We start from the raw sequence: 14,286 nt of genomic DNA on the forward strand, positions 1-14,286 counted from the left end.
GAAGGAGGTGGGTGGGTCGATGTGTGTGTGTGTGTGTGTCGGGGGGGTCGTGGTCTCCCAAGGGCCTCCTGACACCCCGAGGATCTGGACCATCCCTCCTCCACGAGTGAAACTCCACCGTGAAATGCGTGACACGGGGGCCCGTCCTGGCCCTGTCCTGGCCCCTCCACCCCACCCCACACACACACACACGCACACACACACACACACACACACAGTCCCCAAAGTCATTTTGACAGCTCAATAATTGACTGCTTATCTTTTATTAATAGACAGAAGCCATTAAGCAACAGAGCAGTGTCTGGGGTTTGGTCTGTCGACGCTCCGAGACAAAGCGCTGCTGCTGGTGTGCAGCTCAGAACTCCTCCTCTTTTTTTTTTTTTTTTGTCTCATATTTTTGGCATCTGTTCAATGCAACACTGTACCGTGGCCTCTTAATTAGCCTCATGCACAACAGAGGTGGCTCAACATCAGTGTGGAAGAAAAGAAAAGAAAAAAAAAAAAGACCTGCCACAATGGGAAAGGCGTTGCAGCCACACAGTGGAGCAGAAGGAGGCGACTGTGTGCCCGTTTTGGAGGCTCACGTCACAATATCTGAAACTTCCACATGAATGCATCCTCTTCAAAATCTATAATTCCTCTTGAAATCCAAAATGCAGCCGCAAACGTGTTAACCTCATCAACGCTGCCGGTCCCGTCTGTGGGCTCATCAATCCAGATCCATGCTGTGCAGCCGAGCTTTGTTCAGATCCAGAGAAATTCGCTTAAAAATTCTAGTCGGGATCCCAAGATCTCCAAAGATACCAAATTATGTCCCGCTGAATTAAAGAGGACAAGCTGCAGCCGTTAGAACAGCAGCATCTTGGCTTTGAATATTCATATTTTACTCAGTGTGAATATGATGTAGCTCATCTCTTATAACTTAAGAGCACATTTCTGGGGGAAATGAAGAGTTTATGGGGTTTAAATGGCCTGCAATGAGGTTTCACTTCACACAATGAATCATTTTCCAAGTGAGGGTTGTCATTTTTTATACTGCAAATGAAACCATATAGCACATAGGTAATACTATAAGGTATGAATGCAAGTTGTATGCCTTAATCTTAAATAATGAAAGAAAAATCCCTGTTGTGATGAAGATGAAGATGATGACAATACTTATCAATACTAACTGAAAGCATAGTTAGGCTAAATAATGCATTACTTGATAGGATGCATGCAAAAATGCAAAACTCAATAAAATGAAGAGCTTTTATCCAAGCCAGGTCGACTAGTCTCCCAGCTGACCAGGAAAAAAAAAAAAAAAAAAATCGACCACACTCTGTCGTGTGAGGTAATTTGAACAGCGTTATTGAGCAGGCTTTCCCTGAACCCTAAAGCGAAAAAAAAAAAAAAAAAAAAAAAAACAAAAACAAAACGGTGATCAATAGCACTGCCTCTCTTTGTGATAGAGACCCTAGATCACCCAGCCGCCGCCTGCAGGACCCAAGGCTGCCCGTGTTTTATGGCCCGCTACCTGCACACACAGAAAGGTGGTGAATCAAATCTCACTAAACCCCGGCGAGGAGGGAGGCTCATCCTCTTATAAAAGCCCTGGCAGGTGGAAGATAAGAGTTATTGAAGGTGCACTCGAGCAAACACGCACCTTCAGCTGTGTGTTTCCTTCCATTTGTGCTGCAGAGCCACAGACCGGGAGACTCTTTCCGACCTAATGAGAGCGACAGCGCGGCTTTCAGCGGGGATAAAGATGAGCAAACACAGAAAGATCAATGTCGGTGACAAAGCGGGGGTGTAAAGAACAAAGGGTTCATTCCAAAAATCTCATAAATCCTCGGGAAATAATTATTTTCTGATATTAAGAACTCAGTATGTAGCCAGTGACTTCAGCAATAACCGGTAGAGCTTCTTCTTTATGCCAGCAGTCATTTTCATTTTCAAAACATGACTCTTCAAAGTCATTATGGAAAAAAATATCACTGAACACTCAAGGTAACATCTAGGCCACTGCATGTATCACTGGAAAGCTCTCCTTGACCTTTAACTGTGCATTTATAACTGCAAAGATTAAAATACAGAGGAAAATCCAAAAGACTCAAGGGAGAAGATTCAAGATGTGCACAAAAAAAGGTGAGACTGCTCTTAATTTCACTTTTCTGAATCGTAATCTCTGTTGCAGTATGAATGGCTCCTATGTTATGGTTTGAATTTAAAAAAAAAAAAAAAACTGTATGTAATCATGAGAGGTTTTGTTGTTGCTGCACTATCAGATTAGGAAAAGGTCACTCCCGGCCCGTTTGGCCCTGCATCTTTGATGGCAACGCGTAATTGGTTATCTGCATTTGCCTAAAAATACCAGCCCTACACTTCCGCTGATGATTAGACATTCCTTCAATTCACACAGAGCCGAGCTATTTCTGCAACCCAGCAAAGAGCTCTCCACACTCCCTGGCACACACAAATAACAAGCTGTTGAACACTGAATGGCCATCTGCAGGGAGAGAGCACTCCATAATCAAATCTCACCACTCCTGCCCTCAGCTACACCATCGATGGGAGCAGGGAGGGAGAGAAAAACACTGGAGTAGCACTGGTGCAGGCTACGTTCACCAAAAGAGAAAGTGAAATCTTTTTCCTTTTTTTTTTTTTTTTTTAATCTATAATAAATGCAATCCATTAAAAATGCAGGATAGAGGGAAATGAATTCCATCCACCACATCAGCTGAGGGTAACAGTGACCTAGAAACAATTAAAACAGCCGTGGATGCTGAGACAGAGTTCATCTCCAGGGAGATTTGGACGCGTATCTGTGTGTGAGTTTTTAGTCATGTGAGTATTTGCACGTATGCATGTGTATTAGAGAGGGCGAGGTGAGCGCACGTCATGAAATTATTCATGTCTTGGGAAATGAAAAAGAAAAACAGTCAGCGGTCGCCGGGTATGAATCGGCATTCGAGGCTGTGGTAAACCAGCTGACACAGAAGAGAGAGAGAGAAAAAAAACAGCTACACACACCCAGCAGCCAGCCAAGTCGTCTTTATGTCCCACAGCCACAGTATAGGAACCTAATTCAGTAAAGAACACAAAATGATCCGTGCCCTCTGCAAGCCCCAGGGAGCTGGAGCAGAAGCAGGAATACAAATGAGAGCTTTATGCAGAGCGCTGCAGCGTGCCACCCGGCTCTGCTCCACCCATGATGCCAGACTGCTGGACACCCACTTCACTGATCAGTAGGCAGCGGGAAAAACACACACACACACACACTGCACATACACACACACTGCACGTACACCTCATACGAACTGTATTTAGGTCTGGTTTCCATCCAGCACTGTCGAAAACATCACAAGAGAGATTTCAAAAGGCTTTTCTGTCTCTGTTTGCAAACTGGAAGACAAATATTCAAACGTCACATCGGGCACAGCGCCTAATATAGGACTCCGACAACCAATGTGATTAATTAACCCTTTGAAACCCGAGCAAATCCACTCGCTTGCTTTCAAAAACATGGGGAACTAGAAATGCCGCCTCACAGTTTCACAAGTTGCAGTTTACATCCACGTCTTTCCGGACTCCTGCAATATCTGTGGTGAACTCTTTGCAGGGATTTAATGAGATGAAATGGAAGCGATCACGATGCTGACACCATATTGTGAATAATTTCCAGTGAAAAACATGCGGTCTTCACTTAGAGACTATTTTTACAGGGCAGCACAGAGGGCTGATAGAGAGCCGCGTCACATGATGCACCGATAATCACCTGAAGCTCAACGGCAGCAGAACCGATGGGGAAAAGGAGGCCGCCTGTCCTGGTTACCATCCAGGGAGAGGAAGTCAAGTGAAAATGCTGAGTTATGGTGTTGCATAAAGGCCAGAGGATTGTTTTTTTGTACACCGTTATGATGTCACGGTGAAGCTGACCTTTGTCCGTTCGGATATAAAATGTCATCACTTCATTATTTTATCTTATTGGACATTCATGTGAAACTGAATGTGAGTCAGCTAAAGGCCCGTTTCCACCGCAGGAACTTCGGGGTCATTTTACGGGGCCGTGGCCGTTGTCGCATGTCTCCACCGCCGGAACCACCCCGATGGAGAGAGTTCAGGAACCTTTACAGGGGCTAAAAAACGGCCCTGCCTCGGGGTAGGGACTCTGAGCGGCCCCGAAAAACCCCTGGCTAGCTTTAGCGGACGTTAGTTAACGTTAACAACACACTTTTTAGCCGGCATTTTTAGGGGCGCTGACGTTAGCTTTAGCGGACGTTAGCTAACACTAACAACAGGCTTTTTTAACAACACGCATTTTGATGCCCCGGTCATAGATACACACGGCGTAGTGTCATCAACGCGTCATAGCTGGGGGGCGTGGTCACCTGGGTGGAAAACATCGGTTTGCTGTCATTGATTCCCATTCATTTAGCGCGATTTTTGAATCCTATTTTCCAGTAAAATATAGATTTTCAAATGAATATCAATGGCTTACATTAGCTCTTTATTGCCAGCCGACAAAGAACGATACCTGACAAAGCTGGCCAAAATCGGAATTGATCATTGTCCCTATGTTATTAAGGACTGGACAGACGATCCAACCCAATGGCGTCTGGTTGCGTACGGAGATATTTGAGACACTATTACATTTTCTACAGCTGTGTTCAATTGAACTTACCTTAATATCAAACAGCAAGAGCCAGTAATGAATTAATCATGTTTATGGAGCTCATTTCAGTGAATTACAGGTAGGCTAGTTGTTTTGACACATGAGCTGACCAATACAGATGTTTGCTAATAACCACCTCTTAGTTTTTTCTTCTTAAGACTCAGTGGCTATGTTGCTGCCCTAGGTGAAATTACTGGCTTGCCCCCTTCCATGTTACTACTCCTACCGACCTGATCGGGTGGGCACTGATGCCGGCCTATTAGAGAGCCTATTAGGTACCGGCCGGTTCCTGTAGTAGCTCCTGCCCCCCAAATACTACCAGGAACATTTTGGTGGAAACGGGCCTTATGTGTTTTGTGAGATGACAGTGACCTTGACCTTTGAACTTTGACCTCCAAAATTTAATTAGGTCATCCTCGAGGTCAAGTGGACGTTTGTGCCAAATTTGAAGAAATTCTCTCAAGGTGTTGCTGAGATATTAAGTTCACAAGAATGGGACAGATGGAAATTGGAAAGAAATTTGTAAAAAAAAAAAAAAAAAAAAAAAAAAAGCCGGGATCAAGCCATGAAAAAATAAAAAATGCACATATTATTAAAATTGTATATTTGCTGGGTTGATGTCTGATTGAGGCTTTGAAACCTCAACATTCACTTGGTTTCTTTGCAAAATATGGGAAAAGGATCATGAGCTAATTGAAATTACCCAAAATTTTTAAAGAAAAGAAATTAGTCTAATGATATGAGAGAATTACCTTTAAATTTGCATTAATAAATACAGTGATTTTTGCTCAGAGGGTAAAATAAAGGCTTTCATCAAAACAACAGGGCCCTCTTAATGATCTTTGTGCATCTTTAAGAAAAAAAAAAAACAACATCTTGATCAAAAACAACCCCAAACTCTTTGATTATCTTTGCAATTGAGCTCCAGGCGTACACCTAATTGAAAAAAATAAAGGGGTAGCTGATGAGTCATGTCATTTGTCCTAAAAGATGTTTTTGCCTCTGAGTCACACCAAACACGGCTCACACAAGTAAACATGTCGTCCCCAAAGAGCGATGCAGTCACTCCAACGGCCAATCGATAACAAGCGTCATCGTCCCTTCCGTCTTCTATCAGATCAGACCAGCGACGGCTGAGATGTGGACCTTTAATTACAGCAAATCATCAAACACTGGAACATACATTTCAGATCGGTTCTGTCTGAGTTACGCGTCCCGTAGGAGACGAAAATAAAAGAGCAACCGCTGATTTACGACGCCATCCGATCTGTCCTGAAGGCTGATGTTCATACCCGCCGAGAGTTTGTTAAGTACTATAATTGCAAAACAAAAAAACAAACAAAAAAAAAATCAGGCCTACCTCTTTTGTCTGGGTAATTACAGCGCAGCCTGCAATTAACTGCAGTCAAAACAGTGTAACAACATCCATGCTAATTTATGTGCCGTGTTTGTGAAGGGCCCTCAGGCAGGACAGCTCATCACGCCAAACAAAGCGTTCCTGCTCCGTCTCTACATTAATCGAGGGGCTCAAAACGGACAGCCGCTGCCTTCTCTCCATTAATGACCCCGTTCGGTGGCCAGAGTAGCTGGAGGGGTCACATTTCGGGGACCCAGACCCTCCACCGCTGTAAACCGGTGGGCCTGCAGAGCTGAAGGTCTGCACCGTCTGAATATGAACCTTTTAATTCTGCAGCGAGTGAACATCTGTATAAACCCACTTCAAAACTGTACTTTCAGCTTCACTGAGATGGGATGAAAGGACAGAGGAAACATTTGGGGGAGGGGTTGGATCCTCGCCTGATCCCAAAGACATGAGTCTTAATGAATGCACAATTCCTGCACACGCCGCTCTTGTGTGTCCGACTAGTTTTGTGCTTGGACTAAGAGCGGGATGTTTCTTTAACGGGGTCCTAACATCGCAGAGTAACCCATTTCAAAGCGCGAGCCTGTTCAATCTCCGAGTTGTAACCGAAGCTTTTAATATCCGCTGTGTGCTAATACAAATATGGATTAAAAACACAATGAGGCTCTATGGCAGAGACAGCTCAGACACAAAACATCCCTCTTCTCTGCGGAAGAATGATTTGATTTGTGTATACTGAGCTCTTGTGGAACGGCACACAGTTTACCAGACTTAATTGAACCTAATGCCGTCTGTTGAATGTAAGGCTTGTCCTCCGCATGACGAATCATTTGAGTCACTTGCTCTCATTGTTCGGATCTATAAACAACTTCAGCCCAAAGCCGGTATTCCAGCACATTAGCCGGACCACACCACTCTCGCTTGCTCAGCATCTGGAGGGCCGCAAAGGTTATGTTTACTGGCTTGTAAAGCGACGCTTATTTCTGACTGGCAGCGATAATGAATGCTCATTTCTGCAGCCGTCCAGGGGTAGAGATGAAAGGTTTTAGCTGCCAATGCCAGCCTCGGGATTTCGCCTGTGTCCATCTGTCCAGGCAACATATCTGGACCAGGCCCGGTGGAAACAAGCGCAGAGGTCATGTGACTCCCCCGCGCCGGAGCGAGCTGCCAGACGTGGCACAGCAGCTTTCCTAATTACTACAATATGTTAAACCTTCTAAGCTCTCCTCCGGCCGCAAATTTTCTAAAAGGAACTTGACCTACATTTCTCCTCCATGCTCTGAATTCAGAGAGGTTCTTAAAGGCTCTGTGAGACTGAACTGAAATAGCAGCTCCCTCTTCTCTCACACTGCCTGATGCAATAGGCTAGCCCCACAGTCTAGCCTGCAGGGGCTTCCTGTGATAAACCGCATCTGTACTACTACAAGAGTGAAAAAGTCTATTCATGATAGATGAGACACAATGAGACTTGAGACACGAGAATAACCGGCTGGTTTATGAAAATAAGCGAGAGAGGCCCGTTCAGAGATGAGATGGATGATAGTAACCCTTCTGACGACACACACGGCGACACACTGATGCAAAAAGTCATCAATCTGGAATGAAATCGATAATCTGGAGTAAACAAGCAGGGAAAGGCAGAGAGCCGGTGCTTCCCCCTTTGACGTTTGCCAAAGTTCAAAGTAATACAAACACTGCTGCCATGGCGATCCGTGGCTAATGTCTCACTAGGACTTTCATGGAAGTCGGTGTTGGGACATGAAATAACATCACAATGACATTTCATTAAAAAGAAAAAGCAATATTAGTGAGCATGGACAAAACGGGAGAAAAAGCAAGAGGGAGCGAGGCAGTGTGGAGGATTTAACCCTCGCACTCCCGACTCTGGCTGCTTGTAATGATGGTGAGCCATGGATTGAGTCACAGTGAGTAAGGGTTTCACCGAAAGGCCTCCAGTGTAAAACAGCGTAAACAGAAAACTCGCTGGAATCACCGCGCCCCGGGTGAGATTCGTAATATGATGAGACAAAATGAGACTGAGTCAGAAAAATGTGCTATTATCCGGAGAACATCTTCCAGGAAAGTGCCAGAGTCAAGTTTTCCTGTCGTTGTAATTAATTCTGCGTGTACTGGTGTGACATCAAAGATTAAAGAGGCGGGTAAGCTCTGCTCTCATTTCTGGCTAAGGGAGACAGTGATGAATGTTCGCTCACTTGATCTAAATACAAAAGCCCCCCCCCGAAAAAAAAACGACAGAAAACAAAACTGTCCTCTGCCGGGACAAGAGTTCCATAAAAGTACATGTGGGGGAAAAAAGAAAAAAAAAAGAGATGTAATATTCTCCTTTAATATTTCACTGGACTGCCAAAATACCTCGGGACACTTTAAAATGCAATTCAGAGGCAGAAGACACAAATAGAGCCGGGGCCGCCGGTTCACAGAGATCTAGAAATGTCATATTTCCTTTGACGGCGCTAAGCCTCGGCTGTTCGCGAGCCGTCTCGATATAATCTCTCCGACATCTGGCGCAAAGTTTTGACACATCTCTCTCCCTTTTCAGCCCCGTTAACCTCGTTTTTTCGGTGTTACGCGGAAAGTCCTGGACACTTAACGCGGAACAAAGTAAACAGGCTGCGCCGGTGCCCGTAATCACACAGCTATTTCAATAATTTGAACCACATTTGGAAATAAGGTCACCTCTCCAGCCAACAATCACACAGAGCCCAGTTTAATACGGTGATGCCGCGGCTATAGAATGGGATTTTTCTATTTGAAGAATGAAAATGAGATTTGCGGATTTAGCCTAACAACTGAACCGGGCATTATCATAAATAAACTGAGCATTATCGGCAGTTAGGGCCAATTGCTATTTGAAGATAAAAATAGTGAGGGGAAAACACTGCTTTTTATGTGTTTTGTTTTCTTTTTTTTAACCAATTTCAAGTTGTAATTACCTGTGACACTGATTAGGAATAAACAGGTAAAGAAAATGGATGGATGGAGGAGGTAATTATGCAAACATTAGGCTTTAATAGGGGGGGAAAAAATCAATGGTTTAACACTGCAAAGCCCCACTGTGGTGCATTGGAGTTTAAAGCGGCAACCTCTCTGCAGGAAAGTAATGAAAATGAATGTTTACACTTTGTCAGGGTCTGTTTCCTCAATCGGCAGCAAAAAAAAAAAAAAGTCATCCAAGGTGAGGCATTTAATTTCATTCAGCCATTTCTGCTGATGAATTAAGCCTTGCTGCATGTTTGGTAAGCTGCTCTTATCATGGGTCTGAGTCCCCATCATCCAAACGGCTGTTTAGACTAAGAGAAGTGCTGACGAGGACGCACGCCGCAGCCATCTTCACGGCGACTTTACAGACTGGCCAAGGTTCAGCTCTGCGTCAGACGATGAACTCCACGGTTCCACGGCGAAATCTCGTGCTGCGCCTGATATCTCAAGTGGCACGGGGAGCTTGTTCGACTCTGTAATGAGCATGAATTCAATTCTGGGAGCTAATAAAACGGAAAGTGCTGCAGATCCATGCCGACTATCACGCAATAACAGTCTTTTTTTTTTTTTCCTCCCCACGCTGAGCCCAATGGTATTGAAACCCCCTCGAACACAAAAGCGCCGCCGCCTTTCTTTTTTTTTTTTGCAACACTTCTCACAACCTTGGTTCACCGCAGGAAGATTAACTGTTTTTCTTTGGTGTTTCTCTAGCAGCTACAATAATACAGAACTGAACACATGAATAGATCATTGATACAGCAGACCTGGGTTAAACCAGGCCACGTAACAAGCGAAGATAGACTTTATTGTCCCAGTGGGGAATTTAACTTGGACATCACAGTGTGTGCAGGATAAAATCACAGCAAAACAACAGTAGAAAAAAAAAAAAAAAAGCACATGACCATCTAGATTAGAAAAAGTGCACACACAGGACAATATATAACAGTGATCAACAACAAGAGGGACAGCTATGGCACATACACACATATTTCAGCCTGGGTGGTGTCTGAGGGGAGGAGCTGAGATGATTTTCAGGGCCTGTCTCATTATGGTTTGTTGAAAAATGGCCTGAAGACGGGGCTGTTGACGGATTTTCATTGTCGTCTGTGTAACTCTGGGTGATTCGGACCTTTGACTGTGCTGCCAGTTTAGCAAACCATGCAGAGACGCCACAGCGAATGTCCACCTGGATACCCAGGTAACTGCAGGATCCCACCTGCACTATGCTGTGGTCCACTGCCGAGCGATCACCAAGAGACGTGAGCTCAAACACCATCTCGTCTGTTTCTGTGGCGTTACCGGCATCTGCTGTTTTGTCTCCATTTTATCAGTAATACAGTATCCACCAGATAGACATAATTTGCAGTAGAGGCCTTGACTTTTGACTGCCCTTCCTTCACACAGCTCAACCACGCTGTCTGGATGCAGTGTAAACAAGTCCTTTGCTCTGCATTTCAGGCTTTTTCAGTATTTCAGGTTTCTGCGGTCCTCAGCTCACCTGTGCATTTCTAAAGACAGATTGCTGTTTTCCTGCTCCTGCATGCTCCTGATCTTAATTCTGTAGAAATGCAGCGGACTGGAACAAAAGCTCATGCAAAGATAACGCCAATATTATTCCTGGAAATCACATTTTAGAGGGGGGAAAATGGAGGGGATATGAAAGAGGGGTAAAAAGGCATTTGGTCAGGCGTGGCGCTGTGCGGTGAGGCATGAGGAAAATCAGCTGGAAGCAAAATTGATCGGCCTGCAGAGTCACAAAGCACCTCAGATGGTGGTGGGGAGGCAGGCGGGCGACTGCCCTTTCGCATCGTGCCCTGCCTGTCCTCCAGGACGCGCTGCATCAGCAAGATGGGGGGTGTTGGATATCTTACATAATGCCTTCTGACTTAACATTCACATGACACGGCCTGGAAACTTAATTCACAACGGGCTTCCTTACAAAAACAAAGTGGTTAAGGTAAAAGTCACTGGTGTCAAATGGGCTGTCGTGGTTCTTCACTTAGGTTTATGTGTTTTAAAATACCAAACATTAGCACAGGACAGGCACTGGGACCAGGATAACAAGAACAACACAGGGAGCATAAAACAATGTGAGCCTTTAACTGCCTCCCGTTCATCCTACTCTAAATTCCCGCAGTGTGAGCATCCCAGGCAGCACGGGGACAAAAGAGCAAGTGTCTTGCCGCGACTCAAAGCGACATCTCAGCACTCTCGCCTCCAACAGGCCCAAATATGACAGCCTACTGGGTCCAGCTGCCACTCGAGGGCCCACTCAATCCCTCCTCTGTCTTCAAGACTGGCCCCATCTCTCACAGCACTTAGCCCCGCGCCTGTGGGTTCTCGGCTGTACGCAGGTCTGCAGAAATCCAACTGATGCCCACTTCAGAAATACCAACATGAAACACATGGTTGCCCTTGGCTTTTAGAGCAGAGAGGCTTACGCTGTAACATGGCCAGCCTGATTGATTTTACATGTGCGATAGTGGGTTGAAGAAGCTCTTAGAGGGCACAGCCATCTTTCAAGAACAAGCGTACAATTACTGGGATGCATCCAGATGCTCGGAGCAATGAAAAGGCACACTTGGAACTCATTCAAATGCCTTTTCGTGATGAGATGACACAAAAATTTGGAGTATAATTAGCAATATCACTTGGGACATCCGACAAAAACACTGGCAGGCTGTCTAATGAACAAGGACACCCCTGAGAGTCTGATGCTTAACCTTCATGTGCTTCATCAGTAACCTTCATAAAGAAAACATGATATAAGCAGCAACAGATCTATGTGCTTTATGAATGTATGCATGAATGTAATTTGCTATTTGGCAAAGACTTTTTTTTTCCAAGCACCTTGTAGGAAAATTCCAGCCTAAACACATGAAGGTGATCTAAATCCTTGGAGCAGCAAATGTACATTTTGTTTCTGGCGCCATTTTGTTGTTTGATGTTTTTTTGTTGTTTGTTTTGCAGCTAATTATCCAGCTGTGAATCCTCTCATGTGACTGGAAGATATTCTCAGAACAGATACAATGGTGTTCAAGAGGGGGGAGGGAAAAAAATTCAACAATGTAAAATAGAAACGTTAGTTGTCAGGCTTCAAAGTCAACCACCTAAAAATAATACAAAACTATTTGCACACTCACTGATTTGCAGAAATGGTAAACAAACATTCATGAAGAAATCCAGCATAAAAGAGGGAGAGCTCACTTTTTTTTCTCAGATTAAGCTCCACTGTAGCTGCAGGTGCTCTTTTTGTAAAGAGCAAAAAAAACCTGTAATACCCCCTAACACAGTAAAACAGCACCAGAAAACCAATATAAATCATCATTCGCTGTTTTTAAGCAGTGGTCATGTGTTTTAGGGTGGAATTTTCCTTTAAAGTAGCAGTCATGCCTACATTTTCAGCCTGGCCCCAGTGGAAACCAAACCACTAAGCATGACACACACTTTATTTGCTGAACTACACACAGCCTCTATGTGCACTACTACATATGGCAGCTCCAAACCACCGCCTATTATCATCTCACCATCATCCAAGCTTAGTGATTAACGCTCCACCCTCACCTATGATAGGTGATTATTAGGTGCCTCTCGGCGGAGCAGCTTGTGTCCTGAGGCGACTCGGGGAAACGTGAGATCAGTGCAGAGGCAGCACTCCTATAAGCCTCGCAGCCTAATAGCCTTGGGCTTCAGAGACCTCTGAGCCAGAGAGAAGGGGGATTTATGAAGGCATGAAGAAATGATGGGATAAATAGATAAAAGTAAAGAACAGCGTGAGCACACAATGTACCCGTGCAAATTAAGACCGCTACTTCTCTGTCTGCAGTGGCTCAGCCGGCCTGAGTGTTGGAGCAGATGCAGACATGCCAGGCGAAGATAACAGGGCCAGATAAGGACAGAAAATTGTTTATCCTGTATACAGCATGGATCACCTCTGAACTCTCATTTTGGCAACAAGAGAGTAAGGTTGCAGTCTGGCTCTCGAGTCGGAGCATTAGGCTTATTTGACGGCTTAAACCTAGAGTTCAGGTGATTTCTGACCGCCAGAATCTGCCAGACTCCAGCAGGATTCAAACACATGGCTGCGATCCACCCCACCATCCATGCCCACCACCAAAATGTGATTTAAAGCATGGCTGTGGCCATTCGTGACCATATTTTCCCATCAATTTTCATCACGATGATTAACCCTGACCCAAATCTCACTAAACAGTTCACTATAGACCTACTTACATCCCTTATGCCTGGGTGTGCAGCCCGTCAGTTCAGTTCTAGTGGGCCAAACAGATGCTCAGCTCAATAACATATATAAATATGGAAGACCCAAAAAGCACACAAAGCATGTCTTTTTGTAAAAACACTGACTTTCACTTTGTATTGTGACATGAGTACACTTAATTTCCAGTTCATCCATGAGGTTTCACAACTTATTTCACATGTGGATGCACAGATGTGGCCAAGGACATGCTGAAAGAGAGGCCAAGGTAGGTTTTTTTTTTTTTTTGAATAGCCATATGGCCCTACAGGACTGCATTCAACAGTCATGCGCCCATACAAGCAAGACTTAGATGTTTTGTTCAGAATACATAAGCATGATGGCTGAAAATGTAAAAATACTGAACCTCACATTCGTCGAATCCTGCCAATAACCTCTCTCATGTGTCCCCCAAGCTTTGTGCCACTCTCAGTTTTCCTCCTGTCTCAGCAAAAAACAGATAACGCTAAGGGAGGCGAAGAGACCAAAACAAATGTGTCAATGGATAGGCATACACTGAAGACAGCCAGCAGCCAGTGTGCTTGTCCCTCTTGTGGGGCTGATATCATCGAATCAGACAGGTGACGGCGGCATCAGGGACACAATCGGAGCTCGTACTGTCTACACTTTGAGAGGCACCGGTCAATAAAGAGCCGGACTGATCCAGCAAGACGTCCTGACTGGCAGTTCGCTTCACACAAGGCGTGACGTCACTCCAGTGTGTCTGGGCCAAAGCTCAACTCAGACCAGCTCACTCTATAGGCAGCGAGCAAATTAAATTTAGTCCGTCTATACTGTAAAGTATCCAGTGTCCAGTGTCTTGCTGAAGGATATTTCTATATTGGACATGGGGAGCCATGGGGGGATTGAGCATAAGACCTTGCTCTCTTTGTACTAGGCCACTGTGCTGAACATCACACAGCCTTGATGCTATTCTTGCAAATGAATTAGTCTTGTTTCAGATAAAAGGAATGCATTGTAGTACTGCACTGATGACATTAATGTGAGACGATG

The 14,286-nt window shown here is 44.7% G+C and overlaps 1 protein-coding gene across 4 annotated transcripts in view; it reads right to left on the minus strand.

The window, feature by feature from the left end:
• Positions 1-14,286, minus strand: part of pacs2 (phosphofurin acidic cluster sorting protein 2) — a 63,820-nt gene that overhangs the window by 48,269 nt on the left and 1,265 nt on the right. The window lies entirely within an intron of this gene.

This window comes from Myripristis murdjan, chromosome 22, assembly GCF_902150065.1.
Source record: "Myripristis murdjan chromosome 22, fMyrMur1.1, whole genome shotgun sequence".
Lineage (NCBI taxonomy): Eukaryota > Metazoa > Chordata > Actinopteri > Holocentriformes > Holocentridae > Myripristis > Myripristis murdjan.